The sequence below is a fragment of the Myotis myotis genome, unplaced genomic scaffold (genome assembly GCF_014108235.1).
Source record: "Myotis myotis isolate mMyoMyo1 unplaced genomic scaffold, mMyoMyo1.p scaffold_m19_p_12, whole genome shotgun sequence".
NCBI lineage: Eukaryota > Metazoa > Chordata > Mammalia > Chiroptera > Vespertilionidae > Myotis > Myotis myotis.
In genome coordinates, this window is record NW_023416316.1 from 13,120,846 (window position 1) to 13,134,564 (window position 13,719).

The window sequence follows — 13,719 nt, forward strand, 5'->3', positions numbered from 1 at the left end:
GAGCTTTAAATGCAAAGTGGAAATCAATCAGCCAGAGGAGAGGGAGAGTTGCCATTCATCAATAAAGTGCAACATATTTGATCAGATGCTACGCGTATTACACATTTTCCCCCGAAGAAAGCAAGGGAAGCAATACAAACACTTCTTTCACAGTGTCAGTCTGAGTCCCATCCGGAAAATGGAACCACCGTAAGTATAACAGAAACAAGGCATTTCGTACGGGGATTAGGATTGACACACACGCCAGGGCTGGGGGAGTGGCATATAGGAGGAGGAGGATCAGAGAAGCGGTCACTGACATGTCAGCCCCGAATGCTGGAACCGGTGGAGAAGCCCGGGCTCACTGGGAAGTCTGAGATGCCACTCGGATGACATCCAGTCACCAACGTGGGAACTTGAGGAGCGGTGCCGAGAGCCACCACGAGAACATGGCCCCTGCTTTGCTTCACCGTCCAAAGCGCCTGCCAGTTCCTCTCATTGGAAAGCGGCCAAGAAAGGGCTCCTGGGAAACAACGTCCCCGCCAGTGGATGGGGATGGCAGTGGTGCCAAGCTGACAACAAACAGTCCCACACGCTGCTGCCGAGGTGGCATCAGCCACATAATCACAGGAATGCGTATACCAACGTGTGCAGAGCACTGGGAGGGTCTGAGCCACCTGGTGGGCTTCCCCTGGGAACGCACACCTGGGCTGGGGTCGGACGGGAGGGACGAGGACATCAATGGACCCTAAACACGATAGCACATTTCTCTCTTGCACGGACCCTCCGCCACAAGTGGCCCTTCTTCCTTCTGCCACGGTTCAAGGAAAGATGTGTCCAGGTCTCCCCAACAGCCCGGGGAAGGTTTATTGCTCTGTGGACAAAGGGCTAACCCAGCTTTAAAAAATTCCGACCTCCGGAGTCATAAATAGAAGCCCTGAGCCAAGCCAGGCCCGGGGTCAGGTGCACACCTGGACTGTCTAGGGCTCTGAGCTGACCTGGCCCCGGGCCCCTCCCCTTCCGGCGCTGCAGCAAATGGATGAAAAATGGTATCATTAAACTCTTTGATGTTCTCCTGTCTAATTGAACCTGCAAAATTTCCTAAGGTTCTCCAACCTCCAAAAATTCAATTTTCCATGTAATGCATGGTGACGTGTCAATAAATCATGCTGTAAAATAAATGCGCGGATTCTTTTGTGCAGGAGCAAGTGAGGAATAAACCTTTCGTAATTGATAAATAATGTCATTGGAATCAATAGCTGGCAGAGGAGTTGGAGGAGGAAGCCTGAATCATGTATGAGGGCTCCGGGGTGATCAATGCCTTTGAAACAGCCCGGGGCTCAGGAGCCAAGTGTATAAATTACTGCCTTAATATTACAGCAGGGCCCAGAGTTTAAAAGATGGGTGCGTTCCTAATCGCTGGGGAGATGGGAAGATGGGTCTGGGGTGTGTGTGGGGGGGGGGGGCAGGAGTGTGAGTTCCCTGATGGGTGCTCCTTGGAGAGCTTGTGGGGTCCCAGCAGATGGGCTTCCATAGAGATGAGGAGCAGATTGTGCAATCTGGCACTTGGGATGGAGATGGGCGATTCCGGCTCTGGCCAGTCCTGCCGGCAGCCCGTGTTGGCAGCAAAGAGAAGGAATCTGTTCCGGGAGCCACGGATGCTGCTTCGAACAATAGCCTAGCTGTTCCCAGACGCTTCGATGATGCAGAAGGTGGGCACTGACATACAGGATGAAGCAACCTGGGATTCACTGAGTCAGGCTCTGAGGGGTAGCTGCAGACCCTGCTGGACCAAAGGGGATGCTGTGCAGTGGGCAGGAATCAGACTCCTCAGCAACCCTCACCCGCCCCAACAAGCTGTGTGATTCTAAGCAAACTGCCCTACCTTTCTGTGCTCGGTCTTCTCCTGTGCAAAGTGGGATAATAATTCCAACCTCACTGCCTCGTAAGGATGAAATGGAATCATGTAACTCTCTGAGCTCAGTGTCTGTCCCTACTAAACTTGGAGCGATAGTGCTTTAGTGATTATATACGGTTTCGGGCATTATACAGGCACGTTCCTTGTATTATCTTATTTAATCCTCACAATGACCCCATGAAGTAGTCACTGTTATCACACCCACTTCACAGGGGAGGAAACTGAGGCCCAGGGAAGGCAAATGCCTTGCCCAGATGATATTGCTCTAAGCAGTGAGCCAAGATCTGAGGACAGGTAACACATCCAGGGCTGTGCGCTACACCGTGGAACTGCACTACGGCCTCGCTCTGACCCTGGGCCTCCCAGCTCTGTGACGGCTGCGCGTGGAGGGCTCTCCCACCGGACTCACGCAGCCTGATGGGAGGAGGTGCAGAGGACTCCGAGTCAGGCAGTGGTTTCGGGTCCCAGCTCACAATAACCGCTGTCCCTGGAGGTCACCTCCAAACACTGGGCAGAGCAGCGCCGGAGCTGCTGGTGCAGGCGGCAGCCAGGTGAGCTTAGGGTAGTGGTTCTCAACCTGTGGGTCGAGACCCCTTTGGGGGTCGAACGACCCTTTCACAGGGGTCGCCTAAGACCATCTGAAAACACATATATAATTACATATTGTTTTTGTGATTAATCACTATGCTTGAATTATGTTCAATTTGTAACAATGAAAATACATCCTGCATATCAGATATTTACATGACAATTCATAACAGTAGCAAAATTACAGTTTATGAAGTAGCAGCGAGAATAATTTTATGGTTGGGGGTCACCACAACATGAGGAACTGCATTAAAGGGTCGCGTCATGAGGAAGGTTGAGAACCACTGGCTTAGGGCCAGCCTGGGCGGGATCCTGGCCCTGCCTGGCTGTGTGCTCTTAGGCAGTGAGGGCCCTCTGTGTCCTGTCTGAGATGAGAGAGGAGATAGCCGATGTAAATCACGTTCATACTGGTGCCTGCAGCCAAGTGGGCCCTCCATAAATACTGGTCCTCGCTCCTTCAGAAGGCACCCCACAGGACGTGCTGCCCGACTCTAGGGGGAGCGAGCTGTGTCTGTTGCTGCACAACTGGGGGCAGCAGCCAGGAGAAATCAGAAGGAAAACATTTCGCAAGTCTGTGAGTTCAGCTTAAGCCCGGGCCCAAGTGGTCCCCACGCCGTGTGCTCTCTTGACCCCTGAGCGTCCCCGATCACAGCACCCACTCTGCTGTCGCGTAACTAAGCCACTGCCTCGCTGGAGGGTCGGTCTGGTGAGGACAGGTACTCTGTGTCTCAGGTCGGGTGGGTTCTCCCCACACAGCCCTCCCTCGTCTTTTCTCATCTGCCTGTTGCATTAAGAGGATTCCAAGGGCCTGGAAGAAGGCAGAGTCACAAGCTGGGAAACGCATCTTTATTCCGGGCAGCCATGTGCCCCACAAAAAAGCGCTCGGGAAGAAAGGGAGACTGGAGGCAGGAGGTGACAGCAGCCTCTGGCACCCGGCCCTGCCAATGCGAAGGAGGGCACACACCTGTCAGGCTCCCACTCTGTGCTCAGGCTTGTGGCCGTGGTCTGCATTCGGTATTGCATCTATGGCAACCCCCTGTGAGGCAGGGGCTGTGACTGTTGTTCCCATTTTACAGATGAAGAAACTGAGGCTTAAGAGTCCAGGCCCAGGCAGTAAATCCAGGGCAGGGTCGGGATCTGATGTGGGATGTTTCTGACTTTGGATCCTACACTCTTAACCAAGGAGCAACTCAGGAAACACCTGACAATTTGGTAAAGGAGAGGGAGGAGGTGAAGGAGTCAGGGTAGCCCTTGCCTGGGGCCACGGGATGGCTTTGGAGCCATTAACTATTAACTGAGATAACCATTAGCCAAGATAGGGGGTTGGGGGAGAGAAGGCAGAGAGAAAGTGGTTCAGAGTTAGCCTGGCTAAGCTAACATCCAAGGGCAGGTGTCCAGCTGGCAGTTGGATCTACGCATCTGAGTGTCCGTGGGAGCCCTGGGCTGGAGCCGCGGGCAGGAGCCTCCCATACGTGGGCAGCGGTCCAGCCAAGAGCGGGGCCACTCTCCCAGAGAGAAGGTGTGGAGGACCCACAGTTACGCCCATAAACCTGAGCCGAGTTTCCAATGATCAGCCTCACTCCTTAGCCTTTTGTTTTGTTTCACATTCCTCCTCCTGGGCTCATTGCCCTCTGCTCTTTCTGCCCGTTTTGAAAGATGATTGGTTTTCTGGGCGAAGAGCCTATTTTGTGTGTGTAATTTTAAGGTCCTGCACCATCTCAAACACTTAACCACATATGGGCAATATGTAGATACAGAGAGCCAGAATATTAATGCACACCCCCCCCCCCGCCCCCCGTCCTAATGTACATGCAACTGGCTTGTTAGAACGGCGGTGAAATGGGCGCGCACCTGGGTGGAAGCAAAGGCGTGGCCGCCTGGACTCCCTGGCAGCTGCCATAAGCACCGCTAAGAGGGAGCAGAAGTGTGTTTGACTGGGAGAGTGATTCTTGTTTCCTTTTCATTATTCTTAATAAAAGGAGATGGTGCCGAAAAATTGTGTTTCCTGGGTTATTTTCCCCAGGAGATCTTTGATAAAACACCGAATACATAACAGGCCGTGTTGCAGGCAAATGCCTCATTAAGGGAATATAGTTAGAAAGAAATAGTAACCAAAATGAACAGTTATTTTCTTTATTTTCCTTTTTCACCCCCTGTAAAATGGAGAAATTGGATGCGATATGGATTTAGTAACAGCCCTCAAATAATACTGCGGGAGCATGATGCTCGCGCGCGGAGATGGAGGGTCTTTAAATGCTGCTCTGCAAAAGGGTGGCTGTCTGGGGAGCACATTGCAAGCGCCAGGGGAAAAAGGCGTCTGTCTCCCAAAGAGTCGTCTTCCCATTGTATGGCCTGAGTCACCCAGGTGGTTTTAAGCTTCCTTGTCTCTCTCCTCTTCTCTCTACATCTTCTCCTGGATGATCCCAAACTCTCTCAACATGTGAGCTAGTGACCTCGAATCTCCACCTCGAACTCCCTCTCCAGAGCTTGGGGCCCCATGTGTCCAAGAGCTTCCTAGCCGTCTCCTTCCAACTGCCCCCTGGCCCTCAAAGTCACCATAGCCCGCTTCGAGCTCAGCATGTTCCCCCAGGCCCCTGCTTTTCCGGGATCCCATCTTGGTGGAAGGCATCACTACCCACCCAGTTGCACAGACCAGAAAAACCCTGGAATCATACTGGACCCCACAGCCAACCGTTGCCATGTCCTGGAGAACCAACCGCCCAACTCTATTAAATGCATCCTTTTAACGCTAACTCCACTGCCACCACCTGGTCCTGGTGCCATCTTCTTTCTCTGCAGTCACCACCCCAGCCTGCTCCCTGAACTCCTGCTCCACTGCAGCCTCCATAGAAGTCTCTGGATGATTTTCCGGAACTCTGTTACAGACTCTTTAGTGCAGCGGTTCTCAACCTGTGGGTCGCGACCCCTTTGGGAGTTGAACGACCCTTTCACAGGGGTTGCTTAAGACCATCGGAAAACACATATATAATTACATATTGTTTTTGTGATTAATCACTATGCTTTAATTATGTTCAATTGGTAACAAGGAAATTGGGGGTCACCACAACATGAGGAACTGTATTAAAGGGTTGTGGCATTAGGAAGGTTGAGAACTTTAGTGGCTTCAAATTGTCCCCTAGACCATGTCCCAGCCACTGGTTCCCCAGGACCAGAACAGCATTACCTCTCCACTGGTATCTCATCAACCTCTCCCTTTGTTCCTCCTCCAGATATCTGAACTGTTGCTAGTTCCCCAAATGTCCCATGCCATCCCTCACCCTTGCACCTTTGCACATGCTGTTCCTCAGCTGTTCCAGGTCCCTGTTGCCAACTCCTTTCTCTGCTGGCTTTGACTAGCCCTCACTCCTCCCTCATGAGGTTGAAGTGCCACCTCCTACAGGAAGCCTTCCAGGCTTTTCTGTGCACCCAGAGCCCCTTCGTCATGACAGCTCCCACTGTGCTGGGTTACTTTCTACTCTGTTTCTTCCAAAGACTGGGAGCTCCTTGAGGGCAGGGATTGTCTCTTGTTGACATCCTTGTCCCCAGAAAACAACATAGTAACTGCTGCAGATAAGGGATTCGGTTGTTGAATGGCTGGGAGTAATTAACCAACCACAGGGAGCAGTACCAGCCTGCAAAGGCAAGGACAAGCTCGGCCTTCTGTGTCTGCTGAAATTTCTAAGCAAGGTGAGCGTGCAGCCTGGCAAGAGGAAGAAAGTAGATATGATGCCCCTCGAAGTTCTTGTCTAAGCCGAGAATCTGGACCTCTGCGCTTCACAAAGAACAAGAGGGCGATCTTGACAGGGCTTCAGATGCTCGCTATAGAAGCAAGAACATTGTTTTTTTGAAGCTAAACAAACCTGGGTTCAAATTCTGCAGCAGTTTTTAGCGCCTCCTCTCTGAGGCTCAGCTGGAAGGGAAATATGCTGAACCCTGACTTTTTGGGAGAATTGTGAAGACTAGACATAAACATTACAATTTAGCATGGGGACCGATATGTGGTAAGTGGTAAACAACAGCTTAGCATTCTGTTCTTATTCTAAGAATTAAAATGCGTGTGATTGCATCAAATCAAAGGCCTTCATGGTGTCTATGGGAAACTATCATTAATCCCATTTTACAGATGAGGAGACCGAGGATCAGAGACTTGTCCAAGGTCACACAGCTATAAAGTGTCTGAGCTGGGATTCAAACCCAGACCCGTTTGGCCCAAGTATTAGTGACTTCATTAACCACCCACAGGGCCCAGGTTGCCTCTCTCCTGTGACTTGACTACAGAGGAGGATTCTGGGCAAAAGGGAGCAAAAGTCAAGCTCAGTGAAGACTTGTCAGATGGGCCACTTCCTCAGGGGCACTGAGCGACCTGTCTGACCAAGTCAGTCCCTCCCTTCCTTCCGCCACATGTCAGCCCCCTCCCCCTCACCTGTTACTGAGAAACCTACAATCCCAGTTGTGTCCATGTAGACTTGCGGTCTTCAGGGCCCTGGGGTTCCCTGGGGGTGCCCAGGTCTCCATAGGGAGCAAGGGGGAGGCCGAGTGGGAGCGAATCCCTCCACACCCCCATTCTGAATGGAGCCACTTCTTATCTGTTTTACACATGGTCTCATAGGTAACACTGTTTTCTAATAAAAGCATTCTGCTGCTTTAAAAAAAATGTAAACCCCGGGTCCACCCAAACACTTCCATATTACAGAGAGGGAAACTGAGGCCCTGGAGCAGTAGCTGGCCCAAGGTCCTGCAGCCTGTTGGAAACTGAGCTGGGATCCGTCCCGGGTTGTCCCCATTGAGCTCCTCTGGGCCACTCTCCACCCACCCCCAGCTGTCCAACGTGAAGCCGATTTAATATCCACAAACAGGAGGCATTTATCTCTGAAATGACGGTCGTGGAACAGAAGGGGGAAATCGATGCGTTCATTAGCACGCCGGGAGCGGGAGGCGGGATGTGGATGGGCGCGGAGTCAGGCAGCGGGGACATGAGTGTGCGGAGAGGAGGTGGCTAATGAGACCTCATCACGCGCCCTACTCGCGGGCTCTCCCTCGGATGATGCGTGGGGGGGGCCTCAGCCCTCCTCCGCCCGGCTTTGATCCCAATGTAGCAAATTGTATCTGTGACAATGTCTACGTGGTATCTGGAAAAACCAGTTAGCTTTAATTTCAGTTCCCCCAGAAACGAAGGGAGGTGATGGTTAGAGAAACACTGATGGCCCTGAAAATCAGACCGCCTGTCTGAGAGGAGGGCTCAGTCCCCCCGCCTGATGCCCTCGCTAGGAATGGGAAGGCGGAACCCCTAGACGCGAGGGTCTTGTATGAGGTCACGTGGCCCCATTGGGACAAACCCCAGATTAAAACCCAGGTCTCTGGGAGCTTCTTGAAGGCAGGGACCACATCGCCGGACCCAGCACCGAGTCCGCCACCAAGCAGGCCACCCAGGAAATGCCAGTGAATGATTGAATGAATGAATGAATGAATGAGTGAGTGAGTGAGCAGTTTTCTGCCTGGGGCCAGAACTTTCTACAATACTTCATCCGGCAGGGCACCCCAGGAATGGTCTGCACTAAGTGTCTCGGGTCTTCTGCCTTTCCGATCACACTGTAAGCACACAGAATTTCCCAGGAAAGTCACATCAGCTCTCGCCATAACTGACTCAACTGTGACAGCGAGTGGGTTTCTTCAGAGTTGAGCATCAGAGCCTAATCTCTGGACCCTTCCAGCCGCCTCCTTAGGGGCATTTGGTGCCCATGCGCCCACCTGGGGAGCCGGTCATGCCTGCGGGGGGGGGGGGGGGGGCCCTGGGTCCTCCCATGAGCCCAGCTCTGGGCTGGGTCCGGGGCCGCAGCAGGGGACACCACGAAGGCCTGCTCTCCGGAGCTTGTTGCAAAGGGGAGGGACGGGCAATACACAAATGCATCCCGCGCTGTCCTGAAGGATCAGCTCACGAAACAAAAATAAGGCAGGGCAAGGGGCTCCGGGTGACCGCAGTGTGTTCCCTCTCGGGGCGGCTGTGTCTTAACTCGCTCCCCTGGACGTGGAGTCGGGCCTTGGGCCTCTTGCTGAGAGGATGAAGGCGTGCACTCTGCTGAAGCCCAGCTTTGACCCCCTCAGGAGTCAGTGGGGGGCGGGAGGGGGGACAGAACCTGCTGGCCCGGGGCTTCCATCAGCCGGTTCTCTGGAGGAAGGAGGCGGTGACATGAGCAGCCCATGCTGCCAGCACCGCAGGGCCTGGGGGGCACCGCAGCCCCTTCTGCGGTCTAAGGGGAAAGGCCTCCCGGACAGAGAGGTCTGGGAGGAGGAAGAGGGGAAGGAGCAGGAGGGGAGGGCATCCCCGTAGGAAAGGGGGTGTCAAACGCACAGGCCCTGAGGCAGGAGTGCAGCCGGCCCATGGAGGACAGCAGACTCAGCAGCGCGCCTTCCTCCCACCAGCAGAGGAGGAGTAGAGGAGATGCAGAAGCCATCCCCCCTCCTTGGGAAACCTGCTCAGGGCACATTTCCTAAGATGCATGGTGGCTGTGAGACTGTTAACCGCCCCATTTCGCAGACGCAGCACTTCTGCATTTCCAGAGATGTTTCCTGTGCGTGAACTCTCGTGGGCCTCGGGGCAACAGGTAAAGGATGTTGGTGACCTGGGAGGCAGCATTCCGGGGGAAGCCCTAAGCCACAGCCACCGCCATCTCCCCCACCCCCTGCTCAGAAAGAGTTGTAAATGGAGTGGTCCCAGGCCAGGACTGGGCTGGGCCTGGCTCTCGATGGGAGGGCCACTGTCACCAGAGGCGAACCTGTGGCCCCATGCTCCCCTCTGCTGGTACCCGGCCCAGGGCCCCATCCCTGTGTGGGAGGAAGCCCAGCAGTCTTGCTCCCTCTGGCCTCCGGCCTTGCATTTATGCTGCAGAACTTATAGGAGGCCCAGGACCTGCCCCAGGAAACAGTGCTCACCCTCTCTTCTCTTGGGCCCTGAACTAGAGGCTGAGATGCGGGTAGTAACACTGACCTCGTGGTGCTGTTGTGGTGCTTGAACACAGGCTGATGGAAGGGCGCATAGTAGGCCCTCAAGCGGGTGGCTACCACATCTGCTGCCCTTTCATCCCAGGCACAGAATGGGACGGGGGTTGAACTGGGGACCCTTTCAGACCCCAGCCAGCCAAGGGCTCTAGGCTCCTGTGACCTGCCCAAGGTCACGTGGTAGGAGGCAGTCCCTCTTCCCACCTCGAGCACCCAAGCGCCTCTTCTCCATGCAAGTAATGACCCAGGAAAACTCGGAACCAGCTAGGGCATCTGATGGCCGTGGGGAATGTGCTTCAGCACCAGGCAATCCCTTAACTCCCATTCACCCTTCCCTCTGCCTTTTCTTTAGGATAATCATTGCACTCTGTGAAGGCCCTGGGCAACGTGCGGTGTGCTGGGAAATGTGTAACATCGTACGTGGGTTTCTCTGCATAAAATCTTCACCTCACTTATCAGCGAGGCCCTTCAAGACAGAGACTCCTCTCTCATCTACACAGCACAGGGTATCCGTAGGAAATATGTGGTTGTTTGAATGAATCACTACCAATAGCATTGGCAGTTTCCACAAGTAACAAAAAAACCGGAACACTTAGATTAGCCATAAACTGACTTGTTTTATCAGAGATGTACCTTCGTTTAGGAAAGAGATGTACCTCATAAAGGAATAAGAAAATGATGATTTCCCAATCCACCTTTTTAAACCCCACGGTACAAAAGCAAATCTCCTATACCTTCTCCATCTCCATCCCCAGACAATGAATATTCTACTAACAGCTCTGAGTCTGATTTTCCGTGTCCTTAAAATGATGCCAGCGATAGGACCAATCCCAAAGGGTGCTCATTAGCAACTTACAGAACAAAACACCTGGCAACAGGGCTCAATAAATACCACAGCTTTTAAAATATCAGATTTGAGGAACTACCCAAGACTAAGTCTTACCCTCTCCCCATTTTCCAGACGTGAACCCGAAGCCCAGGGCAGGCAGAGGGTTGCAGAGTAGCATCCATGTCACACTCAGGCTCCTTGGTAGCACCTCGCTCCTGTTTTAATTTTGTAGAGACCACTCATTACTCTGCTTCAAACTAATATCTGCTTCAAACCAATATCTGACAGAGCTTTGTTCAGTAAAATGCAAGTTGCAGCAAGAGGGTGAAGTATCAATACTATTTAAATACAGTTTTCATGAAACAAACTAATAATACTCTCCATTCACCCACCACGGTAATTGTTTGCCTTTTCATGGTTTGAGCATTTACTCTAGGTGCACGGCATTGACACATGTTATATGGTGGCAGACATGATATTCTGCGTTTTGCACTTGCATCCTATTATACATGTATTCCGTGATGCTACAGTCTTCAAAATTATCATTTTAATGGCCCCATAATACCCTCTGGTGTGGATACACCATAATTTACAAAACTGTTCACTGATTGTCGGACATTTACTTTTATACAGTGTTTCTTATTATCGATAACGCTGTAATGAGCACCTTTGTTGCACATAGCTCTTGGCGTCTGATGAATTATATCCCCAGAATAAAAGAGAAATTCCCAGAAATCAATTGTTTGGAATCAGAGGACATAAACCTCATTGGAAAATGTACCTACCACCATGATTCCGCCCCGCCCCCCCGAAAAGAATTGTACCAATTTATGATACACCGGCGGAGTATACTAGTGCCATTTGCACCACAAAATTTCACCATCTTGGATGTTCTGACTTTTTCTTGACTCTTTTTCAGTTTGTGACAGAAATACATTCATTGCAGATAATTCAAACAGAAAAAAAGATAAACTCAAAATCATCATAACAACCAAAAGTCATCACTACTAGAATTTAAGCATATTTCTTTCCAGTCTTTTTTCTATGCATACAAGAGACTCCCCCCCCCCAAAAAAAAAAATTTAGATCATATTCTGTAATTAGTTGTATTTTGTTTTGTTTTACTTTTACTTACTGATTGTAAGTCATTGCAAACACTTTGAAACAACTCACTTTCATGAATACACAATATTCCATCATATACGTATACCTTCCTTAAAGACCGCCCCCCCCCCCGCCATATTGGATGTTTACGTTGTATCCAGCATCTCCATAGAATAAAACAAGTTGTCACGACCTCCTTTGGTATAAGTCTGAGTCTAATCTCTATTATTTCTACAGCACAAAGAACTTGAAGCAGAAAATCCAGATCAAAGGAGATATCCTTAGATTTTAAGGATTGAAATGGAGAAACACCAGGGAGAATTATGTTCTCTCCATCTGTGACCTCAGGAGGGCAGCCTGGGTTGGGAGGAGCAGGGGTGGGGCGCAGCCAAGCAGTGAGTTGGGGTATCAACCTCAGGACTGAGGGCCAGGCATTTAACCTCCAGGTCTGTTACAGGGAACAATACCGTCCACCATTTGTCATTTGAGGCGACGGAATATCCAGAGCCCTTTTCTCTTGGGGAACTTATGGATTAAGAAAGAGGTGAAGCCCCTCTTCTCATTCTGGAGGCCAAGGGGGGCCCATCCCCTCTCTGCCTGACCCCAAACGCACACAACCAAGAGCCGGGCCCAGGACCTGAGCTGAAGCGACTTTCCGAGATGGCAGGATCTTGGTTGCACCTGCCTCCCTGCGCTCCTTCCCTTGGTTCTCCAGCCTCTATATCAGCTTTGCCAGTTCCCTAATATCCTTGCAATAAACCCCTTTTCTGCTTAAGTTGAGCAGAGTGAATTGCTATTGTAGCCATCAGGAACCAGCCAGAAGCCAGCCAGAGGGTCTGTGGGATCAGGTAATATGTGTAGAAGTTTTGGAACAGCACCGGGCCCAGAGTTGGCACCAAGTAAGTACTGACTGCTATTATGATTACAATTAAATACTTTTAAAAAAAACCCTATTCTAAGCATTTGATTAAGTGTGTGCTATTATCATGATGAAAACTAACCTAAGGATCCCTCACACATGGCCATCTTACAGCACCTTCACCCTCTCTCCACTATTTAACCCCAATAAGAATCACAGTGGGGGTGAAATCCTTGTTTTAAAAACTTGGAAACAGCTTCCGAGAGGTTCTCCCTGGAGGTCCTACAACCAGTAGGTGGCAAATCCAGGGCTCAAACCAGGACTCTAATTGTGACGGTCAAGCTCTTTCACGTACACTAGTTACCTGTGTGAGCGTGGTAGGTTCCAGATATTTATTCACGGGCTAATCGTGATAAATGAATGAGTGAACAAGTGGAACACATTGAAATATCTAATATTTGCCTGGCTAGCATGGCTCAGTGGTTGAGCATCGACCTATGAACCAGGAGGTCCCGGTTAGATTCCTGGTCAGAGCATATGCCTGGGTTGATCCCCAGTGTGGGGCGTGCAGGAGGCAGCTGATCAATGATTCTCTCTCATTAATGTTTCTATCTCTCTCTTTATCTCCCTTCCTCTCTGATATCAATAAAAATGTGTGTTTTTTAAAAAAATAAATATCTAACATTTGCTTGGCACCTACTGGGTGTCAGGCCTTGTTTTCACACATGACATGTGTAGTTTACGTGTAATTTACTTCTTATAACACGGCATAGGTATTTATAGATTTCCTGTCTATAAGGAGGAAACAGGCTCAGAAGGGTTTAGTACCTGTTCAAAGCCACACAGGTGAGCAGCTGGTCCTGCACTTTGTCCCAACCCCCAACCCCGTTAAAGGGGACGCCTTCTGCATTGCATCTGCCAGTGCCCCGCCCCTCCTCCCATGATCTCCCTGCTGAAGTGTTCAAAAAGGTTATTTTCACTACCAAATAGGCTTCTAGAAGCTGGAGATTGAATAAACAAACAATGACCAATTTATTGTGCAAGGTTTGCATGTAGCCCGCCTGGGTGTCAGTTTGCGCCTCGATCGCCGCCGTTTGACTGTGGGGCCGCTTGACAACGGCTGTGCTCAGTATCCTGTTTATCAAATGAATCTGTAATGTAATTTCACAAGGTTCGGAAATGCACAGAGAAACACGTGAGGACTCGGTGCCTCGGCCTAATCCATATGAAACAGGCTGGAAACGCGCCTAGCAAACACACGGGAGACAGCGGGCGGCAGCCAGGCCCATCCTCACCTGCAAAGGGTTACCTTGGAGGAGAGGGAGAGCTGATGCCCTCCAGGCAAGGGGACCGGGTTCCACAGAGCTGGACGGGCCACCTGAGGACAATTCATGGATGTCTGCAACCAACCCCTCCCGCAGGATATTTATGACATGGGAACAGGTG